The 17,402-nt window shown below is 37.4% G+C and overlaps 1 long non-coding RNA gene across 2 annotated transcripts in view; it reads right to left on the bottom strand.

Moving 5' to 3' along the window:
- Positions 1 to 17,402, bottom strand: part of LOC129875296 (uncharacterized) — an 88,358-nt gene that overhangs the window by 50,478 nt on the left and 20,478 nt on the right. The window contains exons 3-4 of one of the 2 annotated variants that reach the window (XR_008763135.1): positions 14,399 to 14,461; positions 10,076 to 10,139 (exon numbers count right to left, since the gene is read on the bottom strand). This is a non-coding gene — a long non-coding RNA (uncharacterized LOC129875296). The remainder of the gene's footprint in view (positions 1 to 10,075; positions 10,140 to 14,398; positions 14,462 to 17,402) is intronic. The other variant, XR_008763136.1, reaches the window with a different exon arrangement.

The raw sequence follows: 17,402 nt of genomic DNA, 5'->3' as shown, positions 1-17,402 counted from the left end.
ATGCATCACTATAAATGATATTGCATTAAATTTCATTGCATTATACATCTTTGCCGTTTTGGACTGTCTTACCCCTGCTATCCCCTTGATCTCTATTGTTGACTGCCGAGATCATATTTGATACTTGAGTTGTGCTATTGTTGAGACTTATATGTATACTTATACTGTGCTGCTTGAACTGTTAGACTGGGCTGATTTTCGTACAGGTTGTAGTCTGGGGGTTGGATGGTATGACAAGAGTACGTGTATCTTATTAGCTTAGCTCAGTCTTAGTTGTTCGCTTGCTAGGTATCATATCGGTGGTACTCACACTTGCTATCTACACTTATGTAGGTCCTAAACCCAGAAAACGATCCCGTTCTCTCACCTCCCATCTGTGGTTTACTAAGGATATTTGAGACATAGTTGTTGATGCCAGCCATCTTTTCTACTCCTCTTTATCTTTTACTTTGATCTATTTGAGATACAAAGCTTGAGACTTGTATTTACTTATGTTTTTTATAGTAGAAGGCTTGTACATGTGACAACCAGTCCATGGGAATTTTTTTAATGATTAATATTTCCGTATTTAGTGTGTTAGTATGACTGTTTCGGTGGGAAAGGATAACTGACATCACACCCGAATATCAGGTCGTCACATGTTTGAGATGTGTTAGTTTTTAAAGCATCTTAGTAGCTTTGGAGGGCTCTTTTAGTGCATCAAGATTTCAAGTTAGAAAGCATAGGCATTCATTAGAATCAGACAGCATAGAGATATCGGTATTGTTTAGAGATTGGATAAATGCCGAATGAAAGAGTTATGGACGTCCAAATTTACCTGCCCAATTTGAATATGATATAGATAATATTTTGAGAGATTCTAGTGAAGACGACATGGACGCATTGGAGGAACAAGCACTACAACCACTTCCAGAACATGTTACCAAAGAAATGTTAGAAGATCTAATATGAGACTATTTTTAGGGATACAAATATTAATATGATAATTCGAGGCCTAATTCAAACAGACTCCTTTCTAGAAGATGATTGCATAGATTAGGTCCTCTTCAAATATTTGTAATACAAATTGTACTACAAAATTTTTATGAATAAAATTATAGGCTATTCACATTAAATTAATTAACTATCATCTTCAATTTAATAGAAGACTTTTTTTTTATGTATTTCAATTTTCAAATCTTTCAAACTCAAGTTACAATTTGAAATTTAAAAAGTTTGAAATTGAAAGTTGGACATAGTTAAAAAAGATTCAAACTTAAATAAGTTAATTATAGTTTGAAAATTTTAATTTAAACTTTTTACACTTGAGAGTTTGAAATTTAAATTTTAAAAGCTTAAAATTTGAAATTTAAACTTAAAGTTTTGAAAGGTCGAACTTATTAAGTTATACTTTTAATAAAGTATTTAATAAATTATATATTTTTTGAAAATTCAATTATAAACAATCAAGTTTTAATTTAATTAGTTTTTTTAAAAAAAAGGGGGGAGGGAAAACCTGGAACTGCAACCCAATCCCGATATGTACCGGACCAGGATGACCATTATAAAATTTATCGGTACATCCGGTACCAATTTTGTCTCGGTTACGTCCAATTCATTCCTCATCAAGATTAGTTTCAGTAATGTTCAAGAAAATTCAGGTCTAGTTCTACCTATTCTGGTTTCACTTCTACACTTACTGTCATCTGCTTCAAGACCTCTATTAATGGAATGTTCGCTAAGAGTTCTTAGCCCCTTCAACATCTTTAGGACTAACTTCCATCTCTTTTGGCTCACCTAAATCAGCAAGAGTCTCTTCATCAACCATATTTTCATCACCAATATCACATTCTTCTTCTGCATCTCTTTCCTGTTCAATTCTTGAAGGAACTAGCCCCGGAAGTTACTTACCACTTCTAGTAGCAATTGTCATACATTTTTCATCCTTTCTTGGGTTCTATACACTATCACCGGGTAGTGTACCATTTTTCCTCTGATTTAAAGTTGTTGATAGTTGACCCATCTGATGCTCCAACTACTTAATAGAACTGGAGTTTGAATCAACCAACCGACTCATGGTGAACATAGATTGTTTCAACTCATTAACCCAGTGTATATAGATTCCACCATCTATATAAACTTGGATAGCATGTCTTCCACTCTGGAGCTACCTACTTAATTACAACTTTGTCTCTATTTTCAAGAGGAACATAAACTCTGCTTCGATTATTTTTGAAGTTGTATTTGTTACAACAATTACCTTGATTGTGGTTTTTAGCCCTGCAGTAGTACCCATCCTTATAATAATTGCAACCTTGATTTCCTAAATTATAAGTTTGGAAACCCCTCTAGTTGTTCAGATACTTTGCCTTCTTATCATAGTAAAAAATCTAGATCCTCATGCCTACTTACGATTTCAATTGCATTTACCTTTATCAGTTGCACCCAATAATAAATGCTTTATTGGAAGATCCATTTGTGTCTTCATATGGGCCATATCCTGGTCGTTCCCTGCTTCACGTTGACACTTCTCATCCAATATTGCAACTGCATAGTTGTTACATGCAACCTTAAAATCTCGATTGTGATAGGATCTATTATTTTATTTTTAATGACCCGTGAAGTCATTTTTTCTTTACTGCCTTCTTTTCTTCATTTAGAGTTTTTCTGTAGCAATCCCAAGTAATTTATGACTTGCTGGCACTGAGTGTTTGGTTGCTTGGTCATTCATTTGGATTTTCGGTCCTGTTTCCCTGTATTGGAGTTTTTATAAGCATTAGATTTTGTTCAATACTTCAAGTAAATGACCTCATAATTGAATTATGATGATTCAATCATCTCTAAAATGGCCAAACTAGGATAGTCATATGATTCCATGATTATAGAGACAATTTGTGCGAGTTTGAGGCCATTTGGCACTTTAGTCTTTTAAATTTGGCCTAAGGTTGACCTTAATCAACATTCTTGGAAAATGCACTCAGATGAAAATTCCATCAATGCAGTTACCTTCGAAATAACGAGTTTGGTCTAAAATGATCCTTCATGTGCTTCTCGAGGCTTCCGGTCTAATTCTAAGCGGCGTTATGGAATTTTGCTAAAAATTACATTTGGATGTGGGCCCCCTTTTTTTATTGAAATGACCTCATATGGAAATTTTAAATGTGCCATTGAGTCCGGAACATCAAATTTAGTAAGGTATCATATCTTATTTGCATGAACGGAGTTCCGAACGAATTCTGAGCACCCCGACAAAAATTTTGACAATGCCAAAACTCATTTTGCACTAGTTGTGTCTCGTTCCATCCCTAAAGAGACCAGACCACCATGGGCGGAGGTCCCTAAAGCGTCTCGTCGCTTAAGAGACCTGGTGTCATGAAAGCGAAGACCGTCTTTTGGAGGGAGTTGGTTAAGCGATATTTGAGGTCGCTTTAGCAATACTTGACAATTATTTTAAGAGTCGAATTTTAGTGAGCTTTTGGCCCCAAGTAGTTTTTGGGAAAAACATGAAAAAATTTGGGAGCTTGGGTTTGTCCATACATTTTTCCATTACTTGGCAAATATATTTGGCAAAATACACCAACCCTCTTTGGTATTGTAATTGAAAGAACAGTTGGTGCATGGAAAAGTAGACTCGTATCTCTCTATTTTAAGGCGATTTTGGGTGATTCAAATGGTAATTTGTGGGAAATTATTAGGAGAAGGCATTGGGGTGATTTAAAATCTTCGTTTGAGGTTAAATCCCTTGTTAACCTGCTGACATAACTTCATTTTTGGTCTAAACGGGTGAATTATTTCATGTTTGATTATCCACTGATTCGAGCCCTTAATTATGTTCCATTTTGGAACACAAGTTTGGGGTAGTATTTAGGACCTTTTCACTGAGTCAATTCAAAAATTATCGAAGTGGGTCCTAGATTTCCATTTTTGACTCCAAAATTGATCTATCTTAGAATTCAATTACTATGATGTAAAAACAACCATATTAACATTGTGTACCTAAGTTTAATAGTGTGACAACATTCAGAGGCAGTTAGGAAATGGAATGCCCTAATTTTGTGATATTGGAGCACGTGTGAACTGCTTATAGATAGGCTATAGTGTCTCTCTATTTAGATTGAGCTTTAGAATGCCATTGCGTATTGATTAGTTGGAATTCGGGATTGGGTATTATTGAATCATTCTTAGATATTGAGAAATCATGATTTAGGGCTTTTTGGGGTTTTATCGGTTATTTGTGAACATTCTACTTGCCTTGTATGTTATCCATACATTGTGGTGTATTTGTAGGATCATTTTATCATCTATTTAAAGTATGTTTGGCCTTAGTTTAGGTTTGAATAGAGCTTTCCTTAGAAATGAATGATTTAGACTCGATAGGCCTTAGTTTTGACCTAACATCATTTGGCCAATTTAGATCCTTGTTGACTAGTGTAGCAGACTTTAGTCTGATAGTTTAGGCCTTATCTAGGCGATATGCTTGCTCTAATCACCTTCTAACTCTACTTTCTTAATTCTCTAGCTTCACGAGTTTAGGCAAAGACATCGACTTTTGTTTGGTGATTCAAGATTAATTTGGGCTTTATTTATTATGGTTTTATTAAATGAGTAAGTACGGATGGAGATCCACAGAGTTTGGAATTTATTTATCATTGGAAGAACTTACAGTAGCTATATTTTACACCTTTATCGGCGTCCGAATTCAAGCTCCGACCTTGATCATATTTCACTTCGGTGAGTATCCAGTTGGAGGTCCAACCTCAAACATTTGAGTCCTTATAAAGAGCATCAGGATAGAGGTCTAGCCTATGTACTATCAGATTCTACTCAGTTAGGTTGAGGTTCTGTTCTATATTCTCCGGTCGTGGTTTCTCAATTTAAGTCCTTGGTAGTTATATCTATTCTGTGTACCCATCCGGCTTATGGGGGTCTGGTCGGTTTTTTACTTAAACTTGAGCTCGAGTGTACCTTATGATATTATGGAGGTCCATTTAGGTGTAGTTTAACTACAAATTTCATAGTTAGTTTTTTCTAAAGTCATGTGCATTGTTTACCTTACTGTAGACTTCCACTTTTGTCCTCTCTTTTTATATCACCTTTACTTTTTAAGATCAGTCAGCCTATGATGCCTACTAGGTACCTACTGTCTTGGTACTCATACTCAATCTACATCTATTTTTGTGATGCAGATCCGTGCACCAGTGGTCAGTGTTGATTTGATCATGGAGAAATCTTATCTTGAGACAACAGTGATAATTTGGCATTTTGTACTATTCTGGTCTCCATCTATATATATATATAGACTAGTTTTTGCTTTTTGAGACAGATCTTGTTTCAGTGGTCCACTTTTGAGACATGTACTCTTTAGTTTAGCCAGCTCTGTACTAGTGACTTCCAGGTTTTTGGAGGGTCAGTTGTGTATATTCATTTTGGTTTGTCTTCTAGTTATTTATCCTTTTTATGTTAGAATTACTTATTCGTTTATAGTTTATACCCTTAAACCCATTACTAGTTGTTTTGAGTTATGGGTTGACTTACCTACTAGTTGGTTATAGTAGTTGCTATTATGCTATTATAGCTTGAGAAATCGGATTGTGGTAGGTTGGTATCAACGCCCCAGGTTCATTGGTATAACTTGCATAGAGCTAATGTCTAGTAGAGTCCTATAGATCAGCATGAAAATGTCTGTGACTGATCTTCTGGAGGCTACAGGATGCCATTAGGAAAATTTCCCTTTTTTTGTAACTTTCGTACAATATGTGTGTTATAGGTTCCTTGAAATCTCACTTATTTCACTCTTTTGCAGGATGGCTTGCAGGCGAGGCACAACGCCCGGGGATGATGCATATGGGCCCGTAGATAGAGCCCTAACTTATGGTAGAGGCCGACCTAGAGGTCGTATTAAGAGCTGCAAAACTAGTCCATTATTGAGAGGAGGCTGCTGCGCTTGAAGAGGAGCCACAAATAACATACATAACTCTATAGCCGGTGGAGTTGGGACCATCCTAGCCACCACCCGTACTGGCTGCAGCACTAGAGATTTATGCCATAATCACCTAGATAATGCAACTATTGGTGAGATTAGACAGGTACTAACTCCAGCTCTAGCCCAAGCACCGCAGGGTCAACAGGCCACTACCAACTCATATGGCCACACAACTAGGTATAGATGACAGGGTCATACCACAGCATGAGCAGAAGATATTTAGGGTATTTTGGAGGTTTCACCACCAATGTTTAATAGAGCTATAAGGGAGGATGCCCATGAGTTCTTGACTATATCCCAGAAGCAGCTTTAGTCTTTAGGTCTTGTAGAGTTGAGAGGAGCCAACTTCAATGCACATCAGTTCCATAGGGCTTTCCAAATAGTAGTGGCCCTCATACTTGTAGACTAGGTTAGCTGAGTCGCCTCCTGTATCTTGGTATGAGTTCTCAGAGGCTTTCTTAGCTCATTAATACCATGAATGTCAGGGATAGGTTTTGTGATAAGTTTTTTAGGTTGGAGAATGGTTTTTTAACCATCTCGGAGTATAAGGTGAGGTTCCCTGATCTATCCCACTATGCCACCATGATTTTACCCATGGAAGAGGAGAGAGTTTGTTGCTTTGTGCATAGATTATGGTATAGACTAAGAGTTGATACGGAGCATATGGATTCAGCAGGATGTTCAGTTCTAGATGTGGTCAACCATGCCATATCCATAGAGCATATTCATCGCGAGGCCCAAGGGGGCAATGATAAGAGACCACGCTATTAGGGAAGCTACAGTGGGTCCCATATTAGATAGAGGACTAATATGATAAATCCCTCCATACATTTCAATAAGATAATTCCAGCCAACATATTCAGGAGTCCTTACCTGCTTCTAAGGAAAACCAGCATAAGCAGGGTGGTCCTAGCACGTGCCAATGCTCGAGGGGATCAGATATAAGTTTTTCAAGCCATGAAAGCCATATTCTCATAAGTTAATCTTGGTAAGGTTGCTATAAAATTGATATATTAGATTGTTGGTCCCTAGAGTGCCCCTAATAAGGATGAGGTATGATTGTACCAGCTCCTCTAGCAGCTAGACCAGCGATAGTGGTACCTTCTCAAGTTAGAGGCTGAGTTCAGGATCAGGATTGCTGGGGTGGCCAAAAGGGTGCTAAAGGTAGAGCATGGGGAGGTAGGCCAAGATTACGCCAGACGAACTGGGTAGAGGTGCTCAGGGCTATTTATATGCAGCCTAGTGAGGGCAGAGGTTGAGACATCCGACGATGTCATTATAGGTACACTTCTATTGTGACATAACCCTACTACATGTTTATTTGATTAGAGATCCACTTATTTATATGTATCTAACTATTATTCTCCTATTTGGGTATGAAGTCCAATTCCTTAGCAGAGTCGGTTCATATTTTGACCTTGGTGGGTGAGTTTAGTAGTAGATTAGGTGTTGCGGTCCTTCTTAATGACCATATAAGGTTATGATCCAAGAGTATACCTTATTCCACTAGATATGCTAGATTTTGTTGTGATTTTGGGTATGGAATGATTATCTCTTACCACGCTGCCTTGGATTACTATGCCAAGACCGTTAATTTAGTTATACCTGGAATTCCTTTGGTATTGTGGTAGGGTACTTATAGCCACACACTGGTAGGGATCATCTCTTTTATATGGACTCAAGGGTTGGTTGCTTCAAGATGTCTAACTTAGTTGGCCTATATGTGTGATGTTAGTGGAGGTATCCCTTTTATTGACTTAATTCATATGGTTAAAGATTTCATAGATGTGTTCTTTATGGACCAACCTGGCCTTCCACAAAGCATGATATTGATTTTTCCATAGACATGGATCCAGGCACCTAACATATTTCTATTTTGACTTATTAGATGGAACCTGCAGAGCTCAAGGATAGTAGTGTTCAGCTTAAGAATCTCCTAGCTGAGGGGTTCATCAATCTAAGTGTGTCATCATGGGGTGCTCTTGTCCTATTTTTGAAGAAGATATACATGACCACGAGGATATACATAGACTACAGGTAGTTGAACAAGTTGATGGTGAAGAACTGTTATCATATGCCTTGCATTGATGACCTGTTTGATCAGCTTTAAGGTGCTGCAATGTTTTCTAAGATAGTCTTGAGATCAGGATACCATCAATATAGGATTAGGGCTGCAGACATCCCTAAGACTGCATTTAGGACTCTTTATGACCACTATAAGTTTCTTGTGATATCTTTTGGGTTGACTAATGCCCCTGACGCCTTCATGGACTTGATGACTCGGATGCTCAAGCCATATCTTAATTCTTTTGTCATTGTATTCATTAATGACATACTGGTGTACTCATTGAGCTGGACTGAGCATGAGAATCATTTGATGATTCCAAAATTTAAGAGATTAGTGACTTTATGCCAAGTTCTTAAAGTGTGAGTTTTGGCTTGATTCTAGTATTCTTGGGGCATGTGGTGTCCAAAGATAGTATTATTATTGATCTAGAGAAGATTGAGGCTATTCAATATTGGGATAGGCCCACTTCTGAAATTGAGGTTAGTAGCTTTGTCGGATTAGCAAGTTACTATAGATGCTTTGTTGAGGGCTTTTCTACTATTGCAGCCCCGTTAATTTGGTTGACTCGCCAGGATGTGCCCTTTGTTTGATTGGAGGAGTGTAATATGGGCTTTTGGATTCTCAAAGAGATACTCACCATCACTTTTGTTTTGACTCTTATAGTTGAGGTCAAGGGATTCACGGTATATTATGATGCATCTATTATTGGTTTGGGTTGTCTATTGATTAAGCATAGTCGGGTTATTACTTACGCATTGAGGCATCATAAGCTGCATGAGCTCAACTACCCCACTCATTACTTAGAGTTGGCAGAGGTAGTTTTTTCACTTTAGATCTGGAGGTACTACCTATATAGAGTTTGTTGTGATATCTACACTGATCATAGGATGCTTCAGTACATTATGAGCTAGAGGGATCTTAATTCAAGGCAGCATCGGTTGATTAATCTCCTGAAGGACTATGAACACTCTATTCTTTACCATACAGGCAAGGCGAATGTGGTGCCAGTCACCTTGAGCCGAAAGGCGGTAACTATAGGCAGTCTAGCCTTCTTTTCTATTTTAGAGTAATTATTGTCTTTGGACAACTAGTCCTTAGCTCACCGAATGATTCGACTTGATATCTCAGATTCTAGATAGGTATTAGCCAATTTGGAGGTTTAGTCATCTTTGTTAGATCAAATCCAGGGTCGTCAGTTAGAGCATGAGTCTTTGGTGGCACTCAAACATGGGGTGTTGGAAAGTGATGCTAGCTAGGCTACTTTAGATTCAGATGGGGTTTTGAGATTCAATAGACGATTATGTGTTTTTACAGTTTGGGGTTTGATTCAGCTTACACTTAGCAAGACCCATGATTTAGCTTCAGATATTACCCATTCTATAGTGAAAGTGGGAGTGTATCACCATAAACTTCATTGTTGGGATGGCTCGGACTTCTAGAGGTGTTGACAGTATTTGGGTCATCGTGGATCAATTGACCAAGTCATCACACTTCTTACCCATTCATACTTCCTTTAGTGACGAGAGGTTGGCTTGTATCTACTTTGGGAGGTGATTTTTCTTCATGGTGTGCCTATTTCTATAGCCTCAAATTGGAGTTCACAGTTCACTTCTAGTTTTTGGAGGGCTTTGTAGGAGGAGTTGGACACCCGTGTTCATCTTAGAACAACTTTTCATCCTCAGACTGATAGCCAGTTAGAGTGTCCTATTCAGTTCCTTAAGGACATGTTGTGTCATGACCCAAGCCTAGGGCCAAGATGTGACACAAAGAATGAGAAATCTGAATATACCTCACCCAAGCCTCTTAGCATTCCATTAGCCTTTCATCGGTAATGACAATCAATAATAAAGGGAAGTAAAAGGGCAAAGTGGGACTATGGGAAAAACATCATAGCAACATCAATAGACTTGATGGGGGCTAAGACATGTCCCTAACTCACCCTCAATAAAAAATAAAAATAGAGTACCATGAAAGATGACCAAAAGTGTCTACATAACATAAGCTTGAAAGAAAAAGGCTATTGATCCTGGAATATGGGAACTCACCAAATAGTAGCCTTCAATGATCCCAACTAGCCACATGGAGGAGAATGAATAGGAACACCGGTCCCTACATGGTGATAATATGTGGCAAAAGAGTATGCGTTAGTATTTTGAATGTACTAAGTATGTAGGCATGCAATACATCAAAAACAAGCATTATAAAGTAAAGTACATGTGTAAGTGCATCCAAGATTAGCCAAGTAAATAGCATTTCACATTCATTTGTGGGGAGATGGCTATAACATACATTAAGACCATGTAAGCTATAACATGGAATCCAACGTAACCCTCTATAATGAAAGGAGAGACTACTTGCCAAGGTAAAACTCCGTCAACATTCATTACTTTAACATTAAATGGTTATTTGTGGATCCACTAGCCTAGCCTACGAGGGCTCCTATGTTGGAATATGATTAATGAAACAAGAGGTTGCTACTAGTATTCCCTCACCGAACCCCATCACAAGCCTCGTTTAATGCTAAGTCAAATTCCATGGAATAGTATATGATAGTAACATAAAAATACATACATTTTTAGATATCAAATCAACATTCGGTAAAATAGCTCCTTAAAACCTTTGGTGATTCAAATATGAAAGAATTATACTTATTGAATAGAGAATCCATTAGCTTAGGTGAGAAAATATTCCATCAACATTCATTCTTTCATTGAAAAGACTCCGATAATTATAGTCATTAACTTTCATAAATATTTAATTAGAGTCCATAACTTTCAAATCATACTTTAACTAAAAATAGAGTAAAACTAGGGGGGTTCAAATTACTTAAACCTTCAAACATGTATGTAAATGAAATTATGCAAAAATACTATGAAAGTCAACAATTAAAATCATGCTTAAAACAATCGACCATAATCATCAAGAACCTTTAAGGAACTAAGTAAAGAAATGACTTGTAATCAATCAATCCATTCATTTGAAATCATATTGCATAAAAAATAGACCAATAATCAATAGTTAAATCATGATTCATGCTTGTGAATAGAAATTAAAGTAACACATAAGAAATTCTTACTTGAAATCAAAGAGCTAGTTTGAAAGGGGTTTGGGATCCATAGGTGGAAGAACCCATAGATAAAGACCCACATACCTTACTAGATTTTGACTTGGGATGGGAGGAGGAACTTGATCTTGAGGAACCCAAGATTTGGCTTGGAGATGAAGCAAACCTTGAAAAGAGCCTTGAGAGTAAAAGGGTTTTGGTTTACAAGAGTTAATGAGAGAAAAAAGGGATTTGGGGAATCTTAAGGTTATTAAATAGGGAGGATTTAGCCCCCAAATTACCAAACTTCACTGATAAAACATAAAAAAAGAACAAAATACCCTTCTTTAAACTAATCTACAAATACCCTATGATTGGTCCTTACGAGTCGTAAATTTTTTTGACGAGTTATAGGAATCATCTTGCAAAGTAAAAAATCCCTCAGCCTGTTATCTTTCTCTATGACTCATTTCTATGAGTCGACATCGATTTTACAGGTCATAAGACCCATTCGTCATGAAGGGTCTAAGAAACCTGTAAATCCAAATCTCTGAAGTTTCTCTATGAGTTACTTCTATGAATTATCAATCCTTCTACGAGTTGTTACTTGGATCGTAGACTCACTTTCTCATTTAGTCCAATTTTTAACCTCAACAACACTCTCATGAGTGAGTTCTATGACTCGTAGGTTAGTTGTAGAAGCAGGTATAATCCATTTTCTTGAAATTTTTCCTTTATTTTGACTTCTCGACTTATGGGGTCTTACATGTTGTAGCCTTATGTTATGGACTTTTGGTGTCAGTGGGACCAATTATCACCTTTGCCAGAGTTTACGTACAACAACTACCACTCTAGAATTTATATGGCGCTATTTGTGGCCTTATATGATAGGTGTTGTCTATCTCTGATCAGTTGGTTTGAGTCTATGGAGCGTAGGTCATGTGGTACTGACTTGTTTCAGGAGGCCTTGGATTAGGTGAGTTTAATTCAAGATAGGCATAGGATGGCTCAGAGTAGACATCACAGTTATGCGGATCACAGGCGTCGATCGTTGAGGTTTGTACTTAGTGATAGGGTATATCTCCGAGTATCCCCAAGGAAGGGAATGATGACATTTGGGAGGCGAGGCAAGCTCAGTCCAAGGTTTTGTTATCCCCTACCACCAGCACTATCAAATCTCCACCCAATCTTTCATGTTTCGATCCTGCGCTGGTATGTTCTAGATGAGTCTCATGTGCTCCAGTATAATTTAGTTAAGTTGGATGATCTCTAACCTTTGTAGAGGAGCCAGTTGCTATTCTAGCCAGTGATGTCCAACAATGGTGATCGAGAGCCATTCCTATAATTAAGGTTCATTTGAGGCACTTCAAGAGCAGTTTCCAGTTTATCTGAGCCTTCGGGTACTTCTTAAATCTTACTTTCGCGGATGAAAGTCCATTTTAGTAGTGGATGTTATAATGATCCTCAAGGCCATTTTTGACTTAATGCCTCCTTTTTATAGTTTAGAGCATTCCTTTAGAAACACCAAGCCATTTATGACTTCCAGGCATTTACAGTTTGGTCGTCGGGTCATTCATTTACCTTTTAGGCCTGTTTCCCTATTTTTGAGCTTGTTTATAACTTAAGGAGTCGATTTTGGTCATTACTTCAGGTAAAATACATCAAAATAGAACTCGTATGTGTTCTATCAGCTTTGAAATGGCAAATTAGGCAAGTAGAATGGTCGGCCTGAGTATCAATGCAATCAATGCGAGTTTGAGGCCATTTGGCGCTTTAGACTTTGAAATTTGGCATAAGGTAGACCTTGGTCAAAATTCTTGAAAAATACACTCAGATGAAAATTTTGTCAGCGCAGTTAGATTTGGAGTGTTGATTTTACTCTAGAATGACCCTTCGTGCAATATTCGAGGTCTCCGATTGAATCCTGAGATCCGTTGTAGAATTTGGCTAAAAAGGCCCTGTGGGACCCATTTTTCATTGAAATGGCCTCATATGAAAATGTCAAATGCATCATTGAGTCCAATACGACAAATTTGGTATGGTAACATATCTCGTTTGTGCACACAGCGTTCTAAAAGAATCCTGAGTACCCCATTTGTGACGTGGACAATGACAAAATTCATTTTGCACAAGTTGTGTCTAGTGCCGTCCCTAAAGAAACCCTGGTCGCTAAAGAGACCAGGATACCATGGGAAGACGCCGTTAAAGTGACTAATCACTTAAGTGAGTTTGTGTAGAGAAAGCAAAGCCCGCCTTTTGGTGGGGGTTTCTTAAAGGATCTTCGAGGTCGCTTTAGCGACACCAGAGATGCATTTTAAGCCTTGAATTTCAATTATTTTCCAAAAGTTCAAAAATTGGTATCTTTCTTATTTTATGTTGAATTGTGGTGATTCAAAGGCTAATTTCTTGGAAATTATTAGGAGAACGCATTAGGGGCTTCAAAAAGTTATTTGGAATCTTCATTTGAGGTAAAATCCCTTGTAAAACGCTGCCATAGCTTAGTTTTAGCTTTAAAATGGTGAATTCTTGCATGTTTGATTATCCACTGATTCGATCCTTGAATTATGTTCCATATTGGAACAAAAATTTGGGGTAGTATTTAGAACCTTTACATAAATTTAATTCCGGAATTATAGGGGCGGGTCCCACATTCCTATCTTTGACTCCAAAATTAGTCCATCTCCGAATTTAATTATTTTGATGTAAAAAACAACTATATTAACATTATGTACCTATTTTTGATAGCATGGATGTGTTCAGAGGAAGTTAGGAAAGAGGAATCCCTAATTCCATAATTTTGGAGCGCATGTGATCGGCCTATCAGTAGGCGACAATTTCCCCCTCTTTAGATTGCGCTTGAGAATGTAATTATGAGTTGATTAGTTAGAATTCGGGATTGGGTAGTATTGAATCATGCTTAGACAGTTTTTAACGACCCTAGAGGGGGACAGGGGCTGAGCAACACCTCCAGGCCTTAATATACAGATAAAATTGTCACGACCCAAACAGGGCCAAGCTGTGACACGACGATCAGGATGCGAGGGACCCTAACCATAAGCCATATTAACATTTATTGCATACGAAAGGTAAAGAATAGGATAAAGATAAGCAGAAGTAATAATCTCAAAGGGTATGGGACTTAGGGATAAAATCAACCAATCAACATCCGCATGGACTACATCACAATATTATTTAAACATATCTCTAGTTTAATCCTTGACGGGGGCTTAGGATAAGCTCCTAGCTCACCCTAACAATAGAAGAAAGTCAAAATAATAGTAACGTGAATAAAAGTCATGTCCTCAATAGAATAACAATATACAACCTTCTTGAGAAATCTAGGGCAATCACTAGCCATGAATACGATGATTGCAAGTGTCGTCCGTCTCTACATTATGAGACAATGTAGGCAAAATATGCGTTAGTACGTTTGAATGTACTAAGAATGTAAGGTATACATGAGGAAGTAAGGGAAGGTAATCAATATGTCATAAGATGTATGACCCATTTATAATGAATATGAGTAAATCTTAAAACCAATTTAAAACATAAGAAACTCTTGGTCAATGAATATCATAAAACTTCATCATAAACTTATAACTTCACATCTCATAACTTAACTTCAACTTGTGTGGGATAGGACCATTAACCGACAACTAATACCATGCTAGCTATTACATGAGATCCAATGACTCTTGCATTGAGATAGGTCGATGCTCCTGCATTAAAACAGAGGAGGCTATCTTGCAAGGTCATACTCCAAAAGTAACTATTCAACTTGCCTATGTGGATCCACTAGCTAGACCGTAAAGGCAACCTACGTGGGCAACATAGTTTGGGACTTTAGGTTGCTACTAGGGTACCCTTGGGTAACTAACTGCATTACCGGATCGAACCCCACCTAGAAGCCTCTCGGTGATTAGTCAATATCCCAACGGAAACTCATAAAACCATGATCATAACATAATAGGGAAATATAGTAACTGCCTATCGATCCATCTTTAAAACATATTAGGAACAACTCATCTTAACTTAGTAATTCATAGAAATCCATAACTTCAGTGAGAATCGTCCTTATCACCATCTTGAAACATTCTTGTGTGAGAATTGGACTTATCACGCTATAATAACATCTTTGATCATCATCATAGTTCAACCTTAAAATCATAATCTCAACTTTAAATGATTTAACTCATGATCAACTCGTAAACTCATATTTAACTCATCATAGCTTGAAAATAGCTTTATCCATGGGTTTCTATGACTCAACTTAAAATCATTCAATTCATATGAGAACATGAATATAATGTTCATTGATAACATCTACAAATAGAATTAAATTAGCCCAATGCAAATCATCAAAACTAGGGTTCATAATCAATTATAAATTAAATGAAAACTTTGGGACTTCATTGATGGAAAGGACCCATGAATCAATACCCACATACCTTTCTTGAACTCACTAATAATTGAAGAAGACCCTTGAAGAAATATGGAAACCCTAGCTTGAATTGGTAAAGAAACCTTGAGAGACTTTTGTTCTTTCCTTAGTCAAATTTTGGGAGAATGAATTGAATAGGAGGGGAATTTGAAGAATTGAATATTTATAGACTTTGAACTTGGCCATAAATATGTCTAGGTTCATTTAACCAAACTTGAAAAAAGATACAATTGCCCTTTATTAAACTTTGAATTTTGACCCTACGGATCACCTTCTATGGGTCGTCTAAGGGATAACGAGTTGTAAAGATGACTCGTCTTGCAGGTCTGAGTAAAGTACCCCAAAAATCGAGTCTCTAAAGTTTGGGAACCTTTCATGTCTACAACCGTCAACATGGAAAGGAGCCATTTTTTGGCTCATCCTGTAGGTCCTAAAACCATGCAATTGGAGAGTCTCTGAATTTTTGTCATGAGTCATTGTTATGACCCATAACAGCTTCTATGGCCCATCCTGACAATCCGTACACTTGGCCTTGAGGGATCTTTGAACAAGGCCTCTAGGTTTGGTTTACGAGAGGTTCCTATGACCTGTCAACATGACGATGACTCATCCTCTTGAGTTGTAGAACCTCTTCTGAGGGAAACAACTCATTTTTCTCTAGGGGTCACTCTACAACCCAAGTTTATGAGCTGTAGAAAGTTTTATGAGGCGTAGATTTACTTGTTCCCATGGGTCAGTTCAATATTTTGAGAGTTTTATCCTTGGTTTCAAATTTTCGATTTCTGGGGTCTTACAATATCTCCCCCTTGGAAAAATTCATCCTTGAATAAGATTAACTTATCATACGAAGGATATAGAAAAAGGACTAGCAGCCCAACATGAACATGATGGAATCTTAAAATGCATGGACCATGAAAACATCAACTGAACATAAAATCATGACTTAAAATCAAAATTTTCATGAATATGCATGCATATAAATTACATAGGAGGTATTGAATACATAACAGTTCAATTTATCTCGAATAAGAATAACTTACTACTTTGGGCTTGAGTAGAGGGATGAGGTATGGGTATCGTTTCATCATATCCACCTACGCCTCCCACGTAGCACTTTCTACTTCTTGATTCCTCCATAACACTTTGACGGACACAACTTCATTGTTTGACTTCTTAACTTTCCGGTCTAAGATTTCCTTCGAAACTTCATCATAAGTCAAATTTTCCTCAACACTTAAATATTCTAATGGCACTATGGAGTTTGGATCACACAAGAATTTCCTCAACATAGACACATGAAACTCTGGGTGAACCATGGCTAGTTCAAGTGGAAAATCTAACTTATAAACCAGTTTTCCAACACGTCTCAATATCTTATAAGGTCCAATTTATCTAGGACTCAATTTACATTTCTTACCAAAATGCATTACACCCTACATGGGTGAAACCTTCAAATAGACCCAATCATCCACCTCAAATTCAAGCTCTCATTTCCTAACATCGGAATAGGACTTTTGACGACTTTGAACCATCTTAAACCTCTCCCTTATGAGTCTTACCTTCTCCATAGAATCCATCAAAAATCTGGACCAATAAAGTCATCTCACCTACTTGAAATCATCCCACCGGGGATCTGCATCTCCTCACATATAATGCTTTAAAAGGAGTCATTAGGATGCTAGAGTGATAGCTATTATTATAGGCAAACTCAATTAATGGCAAATATTCAGCCCAACTTCCTTTATAATTAATAACACACGCCCTTAACATATCTTCTAAAGTTTGGATCATTTTTTTGGCTTTACTGTCAGCTTGAGGATAGAGAACAATAATTAACTTAACCTTTGTACCGAGACCCTTTTGAAATGGCATCCAAAAGTGTGAAGTG

The sequence above is a fragment of the Solanum dulcamara genome, chromosome 11 (genome assembly GCF_947179165.1).
Source record: "Solanum dulcamara chromosome 11, daSolDulc1.2, whole genome shotgun sequence".
NCBI lineage: Eukaryota > Viridiplantae > Streptophyta > Magnoliopsida > Solanales > Solanaceae > Solanum > Solanum dulcamara.
The sequence above is the reverse complement of the archived record's forward strand: the minus strand, read 5'-3'. Positions and strand labels throughout refer to the sequence as shown.